General features: G+C 41.5%; 1 long non-coding RNA gene across 1 annotated transcript; it reads left to right on the top strand.

Annotated features, from left to right (window-relative positions):
* The first annotated feature begins 420 nt into the window (after positions 1-420).
* LOC109366729 lies at positions 421-6,155 on the top strand. The gene is made up of 3 exons (XR_002113264.2): positions 421-512; positions 1,383-1,447; positions 2,245-6,155. It is a non-coding gene; the product is annotated as an uncharacterized LOC109366729 (long non-coding RNA).
* The last annotated feature ends 2,410 nt before the right edge of the window (positions 6,156-8,565 follow it).

The raw sequence follows: 8,565 nt of genomic DNA, 5'->3' as shown, positions 1-8,565 counted from the left end.
CCTGAGGACTGATGGAAAACAAAATTTGAACCTATAGTCCATGACACTTCTGACAGCAGGAAAAGTCCTAAATAGCTTCTTTCATCACTAGCCATATGGGGGACAGGGATGTGACTCCTGGTTCTTGAGTATGCTTCTGGTGCTTATGCCCTCCTACACATCCAAGGGCTACCTCTGAGAAACAGAATTTACAAGTTGGGAGCTGCAGTTTCTATATGAAGAAAGTCAGTAGAAATAATACATGTTACAGAACTTCAATGTGAACTGGAGGATCTCCTCCTTGCAAGCTGTATGGGAACCACTGAATCATGGCCTGAACCTCTGATTGACCACCTGAGGAAAGCAGTGAGTCAGCCACGGAGCACAGGTGAAGGCAATTCTCCTGTGCTGTCGGAAGGGGTGGAGCCTGACTCCACCTCTCCTGGACCCATTTAAGAGCTGTCTGCCAGAGGGGAAGGATCTTTTCTGGAGATCTACTTTGCTGGAGCTTGGTAAGTGAGCCCAGGATACAGGTAAGTGTCCTATCTTCTCTGTTTTGGTGTAATAACTGCATAGCCAAGCTCTCAGTTATACCTCATAACTATAACATCTGTACATTCATTGATTGTATGCTTGGTGAGCCAGGCAGGCTAAATATACTTATGTCCTTTCTGTGGAATTTCTATAAATGGGTCAGAGAGGAGAAGATCATCCTCTTAAATAAAATGATCTCTGGACAGATCCCAGGGTTTCTGAATTTTCCTTATTATCCATTAGCAACCATAGTTGAGAAATAGGGTCCCCTACTTACTATGGGAAATATTTTTCTTTTCCTCATAGTGACTTTCAAGGATTAGACAGAGACATCCTAACTACAAAATAAAGGCAGCTAGCTGCCTCCACACTGGCATGACCACTGTTAAATGCCTTAAATCAAGCTGAGATAAGAGCTGACACCTTAAAAAGTAAAAATCAGCTATTGAAAGATTGTATTGAAAAACTGGAACAGGAACTTAATGTATTAACAGGCAAAAGATCAACTTTACATTCCCTGATAGGTCAGGTCCACAATATTTCAGTAGATAATAACCACACCTCTGAAATAACAGACCTGGTTGAACAGGAAAACAAAAACATTATTACTTTTAACTCCTATTAAGACATTTTGCACTAACTGAACTGTTCAAATATTGGTCTTCATCTAGCTAAGGACAGGGGAGAGAGATGTTTTGTTTAGTTCCACATTCATCCTACAGATCAAGTCCTACAAAATCTTATATTTGCCAGCTGGCAAAAAGCCATGAACCTTATTGTTTTATCATGCCTCCAGTCTTTGTTGAATGCTATTGCTGACACCAAAGTCATTGTGCCCTTGTGCGTGCTATTGCCCCTTTTGCCAGCAGAGCTGTGAGGTGCCTGACAGTCCATCACAGGAAAAGGATGTGATGGAGAGAAGCAGTAGGCAAAGGTAAGTCCTGCTCCCCAGAAGTAGTTTGGGCTTTGGAAGAGGTGTCAACATCATCAGTAATGTTCTTAAAAGCACATGTTCTTTTTCTTGCATGCAGTATCTTTTCCCACTGTCAACTTCATGTAGAGATTTCTGCGCTAGTTTTCACTTGGGTGACTAACAAAAAATTTCACCCACTGATGGGCAAAGCAATGCAAATTGTACTATAATCCATCTGAAGGAAGTCAGGAAGAAAATAACAAGATTGTTGCAAATCTGCATATGTCTTAAACTTAATAAAACACCAAGTTTTATTAACTAGAACTAAGTGTGTTGTTAATAACAGCTCAGAAATTGGAGGCTAAGAGCCATGAAATCAAGATTCACAGTTATGATTTAGCTGCTAAGCCCCAGGATAATTGGTATTGATATATTTGCTGGTCAATCTAAAGCAGATGTTGGAAATTAGAGGCTAAATCATGTAATCCTGGATGTCGAAAGTTTATCCAAAAGCCCTATTTCAGGAATGCCATTGTTTTGTTGTGTTTTTTTACTTCAGTAATAATTGAAAGATGTGGTTTAGAACCATAACTGACAAAAGCAGATTTTTAATAGCTATTCTGGGCTTATCTCAATGTGTGTATAAGAGCATGCTTATTTGGAGGATTTCTGGCTCTTACATACTCATCTTAAAATGCTTGCTGATTTTTGGCAAACAGCCCTGTAAAGGCAAATATAAAATTTTCCTGTGAGTTTCCCATAATCAGTTATGCTAAAGTTTACAATGTTACATACTTTAAGAGCATGTTTGTTTTCAGAGATATGAGACAAAGATGCAGAATTGTCCCCAGAAGAATCTGAGTAAGGAAGAAAAGCTCTGGGAAAGGATTTGGTCAATTGCTTCAGCCTGCCTCTGGTCACAGTGGTCCTCACTTATATTTTTAGAGGATGATTTCCAAAATTTGGACTGAATACATTAAAGTATTTCAGTGGCCTTACTGGCTTTTGAAACCTAATGTGGCCTAAGATTTCCTCAAGGTCTAAATGAGCACTCTGTCATTTAAACTGGACTTAAAAATATACCTGCAAAAACACTGTCTGACAGCTCTCATAATACTGAAGTGTTCAAGTTTTCATGGAACTTGGAAGAAAAAGAGACAGAAGCTAATTCCTACCAGAAAGTAAAGGACATAGAAGGTCACATTTCTTTGCAAGGTATAATGCGAGAGCAAACGGGCTTCATTGTAACACTAGAGCAAGCAAAGTGTATCAACACCAATTCTCTCTTAAAAGAGTGATCCCAGAGCAGATGCAGCACATCACTCATGCTATGGAATTTGGAAATCTTTTTGCCAGAGACACATCAGCTCCTGGATAGCTCAGTTGGCTTTGAAAGTACGTTTTAAAAAAGTTTCTTCATAAAGTGTTTGTTAATTTTGAAAACAAACTGATTGAATGTGAAACTGTGAGGACTGCATTTTACATCTGTCCTTTGACTTTGTGCACAAAGTTAGTGTAGCAGCTAAGGACCAATTATGTAACCACTAACAAGACAGCTGCTGGTTATAATTTCTTCACTATCCCTGTAAGCTCATTTGTAGTTCAGAAATCGCTCATAGTCAAGGGGCTGATAGAAATCTTCCAAAATCTGTGTGAAAAATACATTAAGCCATGTTCTGTGACAGTCATCTGCACAGCAGCACAAGTAATTCCAAGCGCCTCTTGAAGAACCCTCTTAAAAATAGGGTTTCCCACAAATATTTTGCTGGCTGAATATATGGAGCCTGACTGGGCTTTTCACTTACTGGGAAATAATTCCAGCCCCATCTACTGAGCCATTCTAAATTTGCAACAGATTGTACATTTAGAGAAAACACACAGCAAATGTACAACATTTGTCATCTTATGTAAATTGTAAGTTCTTCAGGGAAGAGGCATTTTCTTGCTGTAATAAAAAGAGCTCCAGTAGCAGTCTTAAAGCATTACAAGGCTCTTAATTAAAGAAAAAAATGTGCTAAAGTTCTGAGGCACACTGAGCCAGTGGTGCCAGTGGTCTTTCACGTTCCTCCAAGCTCATGGGAATGTCTGTAGCAAAATAGCACAAATATTACAAAATGCCTTCTCCTGCTGATTATTGCTTGTCATTTTCTAACCATTTCAAGAACAGTTTCCAATGACTTTATGTTACTTTCAACAGTTGCAACCTTCAAGTACTTCACACTAAGCAGCAACAGGGACATAACCAGCCTTTTCCAGAATTTACTCTTAATCTCAGTTGAGGTAAAGCCTTGGTTTATATGAAGTAGTTCACATCTTGCTGGTGTGCATTTGTGAACTCATAATTGGGGAATACTTAAGAAAACTGAAAGAGGGTGGAGATACAGTTAACTCAGACTAGCAAAAAATATAATTAACTATGCAATCCTTTCACTGGGGCAGCATTATTTTTTACATCTGGAAAAGTCCACAGAAAGGGCTAGATCCCATCCTACACCAAGGACTTGCACTGCTTCCTCCATCAGCACAAAGCTGCTACGAAGACTTTTGGCCACACCTTAACTGGATGCTGCAGAGTTCATCTTACAGCTGTTGTTGGCAGACAGTCCCTGCCTCATTACTGCTGGCCTTCTCCATCTTGGGCAGCATCCTGGTACCTGACATCCACTTGCAGCTATTCCTGGAAGTCACAATCAATTTTAGAGGTAGGTGTCAGACCAGCTGCCAGATATGATAGATCTGGATTTTGAGGACCTTATACCTGGAGGACTCAGAGGCAGAGGGGCAGCTCCTGTGAGATACCATGCGGGAGCAAGCTGTATTTTTGCCAGCTAGACTATGATGTGAAAATTAAAGCTCCTGATGCTAGGAAGTGGGCCTTTTATGGGCCTTTCCCCTCCAGCAGTGGCAGATGAGTTCTTGGTGCCTTGAGTGCCCTTTCCATCAGTGAGAAATGAGTAGCTCCAGCAGCAGAAATAAAAGTTCTGTGAAGCACTGCCTACAGCTTTAAGCTGAAATAGGGTATTGCAGCCACAAGCTGCACATTAATAGCAGAGAATAACTCAAGATTCAATATGTGTCTGCCCAGCAAATCTCTGAGGAAGGAGATACAGCTTGCCAGGTCTGGTACGCACTTGAGTCACATGAGAATAATTATGCTAAGTACCTTCAAAAAAAACTTTCTAGAAGTTAGAAGAAATGTATGCAACAGCCCTTGTTTCAACACAGTACTATACTGCAAGAGAGTTATATGAAGGTGTTCCTATTCATTTGTTTCATAAACTGTGTGAAACAATGCCAGGAAAAGGCTCTTTTTTTTTTTTTTAACAACCAGAAATATTTCCTGAATTTCTTTGATTGCAACTAGCATTGCTCATACTAGCTCTTGTACTATTTTGAACGCTTTTACATGTGGATATATATGCAGATCTCATGCAGAGTACTATACCAAGGAGTTAACCTGGAGCTTTGCATGATTCGTGTAACATTGGTGCTGTATAGTGAATTGTTTAGACTGAAGAATCATCTCCAGACAGAACAAATCCAGCTCTCTTGGTCTTTTTTCATAGGAGAGATGCTCCAGCACTCTGAGCATCTTTGCAGCCCTCCTCTGGGCCCACTCCAACAGGTCTGCATCCTTCTCATGCTGTGGGCCTCAGACTTGGCTGCAGTACTCCAGATGGGACATCAGGAGGGAGAGAGGGACAATTCCCTCCCTATGCTGGCTGGCCGCCCCTCTTTTGATGCAGCTCAGTTGCTGCTGGCCTTCCAGGTTGCAGGTGCACACTGCTGGCTCATGTCTAGCTTTTCATCGACCAGAATTCCCAAGTCCTTCTCTGTTGGGCTGCTCTCAACGAGTTCTTCTCCTACTCTGTTCTCATATCTGGGATTGCCTGATCTGAATGCAACACCTTGAACATGGCCTTGTTGAACCTCATTAGGTTCTCACTGGCCCACTTTTCATGCAGTGCAGGTTCCTCTGGTTGGTGTCCCTTCCTTCTATTTTATCAGCAGCACCGTGAGCTTGTGTCATCAGCAAACTTGCTGAGGGTACACTCGATCCCACTATCTAATCATTGGTAAAGATGTTGGAGAGCACTGGTCCCAAAGCAGACCCATGGGGGATATCACGCATGACTGGCCTCTGCCTAGACATAGAGCCATTGGCTGTGACCATCCAAGCAATTCTTTATTCACCTAATATTTCAGCTTTCAAGTCCATATCTCTCCAATTTAGAGAGCCTTTTCCATGCCGGTTGAAGCCAGTTCTCCCTCCCAACTTGTCAGAAGGGTTATGTTCTCCTTTGTCTGTCTTCTGACCAATGTACCTACAGAATCCCTTCTTGTTGTTTTTTCCCTTCTTGTTGTTTTTTCCCTTCTTGTTGTTTTTTCACATCCCTTGCCAAATTTTGTTTCAACTCCACCTCGACTTTTCTGATCCCATCTCCAGAAGTCCAGGATGAATCCCTGAATTCTCCCCAGGCCACTCATACCTGTACTTTTCTTTCTTATCCCTCAGTCTGACCAGCAGGTCCTTGTTCAGCCATGCCAGTATCCTGCCTCCTCTGCTTGATTTTTTTCTGATGGTGGATGGAGAGTTCTTATGCTCTCAGAAAGCCATCCTTAAAGAGCTACCAGTTCTGTTCTGTTTCTATGTCCTTAAGGACAGTTTCCCAGGGGATTCCATCTAATAATTCCTTAAACAGCTGGAATATCCCTCTTCTGAAGTTCAGGGTCCTGACTGTTTATTGCCAGGCCCATATTCCTTAAGATCTTGAACTCAACTGGGTCATGGATGCTACAACCCAGAAAAAGAAAGCAGCCTTGGTGCTGTGATTAAACTGCATTTATAAGACATGATTCAGACACCTAAATTTAGGTGCGTACACTGTAGGTGTCTATGACAAGGCAGCTCTCTGTGGCACCATTGTCATAAAGGTGATTAAAAAATTGATTCAGTTTCCTAAATCTTAGGGAGCCTGTGTCATTTGAGATTCTCATTTGACATTCTGTTACTCAGTTCACGTGGAATTTGTGGCCTGCTGCAAGGCAAACATCCCACCAGAGACCAGGCAGGATGTACTTGGGCTGGGACTTAATTCAGCTGCTCACACACAGGCATTTATTACCATCTGAAATCCCTTCAGAAGTCCAAGAAGCACACAAGGCTGGAAGATATGGCACACAGAACCTCTGTGAGCAGTTAGATGTGTCCTGGCCTCCTCAGCTGGATCTAGGTAAGTACATGCCTATGACCAAATGGCTGTGCAGATATCCTTGTCTAGGCATTTGAATCATATCCCTAGTCAATACACTTGGACAAGAGACACTGACATTTGACACGTTCATTAATCTAGACTCAACTGCAATGAAAGGTTCTCAAGGAGGCACAAGCAGGATTCAGAGGATCCAGGACCTTGTATCATCTTTGGAAGCATGAAGCATATTGCTTTGTGTTGAATGTTGCTGATCCAGAAGAGGAGGAGTCCACCACTGCTGGGGCCTTGGTCTCAACTTCTTCTCCTGGCTATGCTGAAACACAAGTAGTAACTAAAACACACTTCAGTTCTGAGAGAAGACCAAACCTATTCCTTTGATGCTGAGCAAATCTAACTTCGGGGAACATGCCTGCCAGCAGATTCCCAGAACTCTGCTAGTTCAAGCCCCCCCAGCACCCAGGATCACAGGGCTGTGTGGAGAGGAGCCCAGGGGACAAAAGAGGACGAATACCTCTCACTTGAGAGCTCACTAGAGAGTATCCTCAGATGGAGTCCTCCAAGTGTTCTTAATTCTATATCTGCTCAGTGTGCCCATGGTATCATCTGATTTTTAATTTTTGCACAGTTTCTGATGGATCTCATTATTACCTTGGCACCTGAGGGCTGTGATTCGCAGTACAGGGTCCGTACTAGACCACACTGAATTATATCAGAATTCCAAGGCATGTTTGGCAGCTGTTAATAGTGGCCGGCTATTTTTAGGTTTATTTTTTATGTACTTCTATCAGTTCAGATCCGTCCTATTTAAACTCTATTTAAAAATACAGACCAATTTCAGACCAGCAATATTTTTCTTTCAATTTTAGGGATATATTTCTACTGCTTACAAAAAAGACCTTTTCAGTTACCTTGCCTCCAATTCAATTTTTCTAAAACTGTGTTGTAATTATTTTGAGCCTCAATCTTTATCTCTGTCTCACCAGGAACTGCGTGAAATTGTCCCTCAGAAAGAGGATTGAATTCCCTCTTGAACCCTTTGCACAAAGGGAAATTTTTTTCGCACATCCAGTGATATCTATTTCTGTAATTTGAACATAAGCAGGTCAGCAGATATCAGATTTTTTATGGCCCTGCCCCTCAGTCTTTGCTGTTTATTTGAGTGCTGTTGGATTTGCACTGCTCTAATTCACAAAGCCAAACTCAGTGACCCCCAGTGCTTGACAACGGCTGGGGCCATTTGCTGCAGAGGGAGTGGGATTTGGCAGCTTCAGTGCCAGTAGCAGCAAGCAGAAGAAAACTTTTTCTGTCTTATCTCAGCTGAACCCACACAGCTATTGCCCTTCATGGACCTAATTTTGTCCAAAACTCATTGTTTTAGACAACGATAGGGGGGAAATATCAAGGGAAAACGTACAGTAGATTTTCCAGAGCAGCTGTCAAAACTGTCACAAACATATACATACAGAGGAAATAATCATACAGTACTAGTGATGCTAGATCCTCTCTGAAGTTGTTTTTAGCATTTTGCTGAGTGATGACATTCCCAAAGGAAGGAGGTGTGCTCTGTAGTCTATCAGCAAAGTATGAAATGTATTAATAGGTCATGCAAAACCGATTTGGCAAAATCTCTGATGTGAACACAGTTATTCCCATTTTTGTTACAGTTTCAAGTTTGTTGTAACATAGGAGCCACTTATAGAAACACTTGACAAAGTGATAGATAACAAAGGAGGATTCTGCAACATGTAGTATTATCACACTTTCTAAAGTACTGTCTCCACAAAATAATTTTCCTAAAACATTTAAAGCCTACTTGATTTCTGACTGCCAGAGGTATCAGCTCCCATTTTCTAATGCTAGATTTCTTTGGAATGTGCAATGGAACATGACAGCAGGTGAAAAATCTGGCCTGTTTAGTGGCAT

Source organism: Meleagris gallopavo, chromosome 3 (genome assembly GCF_000146605.3).
Source record: "Meleagris gallopavo isolate NT-WF06-2002-E0010 breed Aviagen turkey brand Nicholas breeding stock chromosome 3, Turkey_5.1, whole genome shotgun sequence".
In the NCBI taxonomy this organism is placed as follows: domain Eukaryota; kingdom Metazoa; phylum Chordata; class Aves; order Galliformes; family Phasianidae; genus Meleagris; species Meleagris gallopavo.
This window is presented reverse-complemented; position numbering and strand designations above follow the sequence as displayed.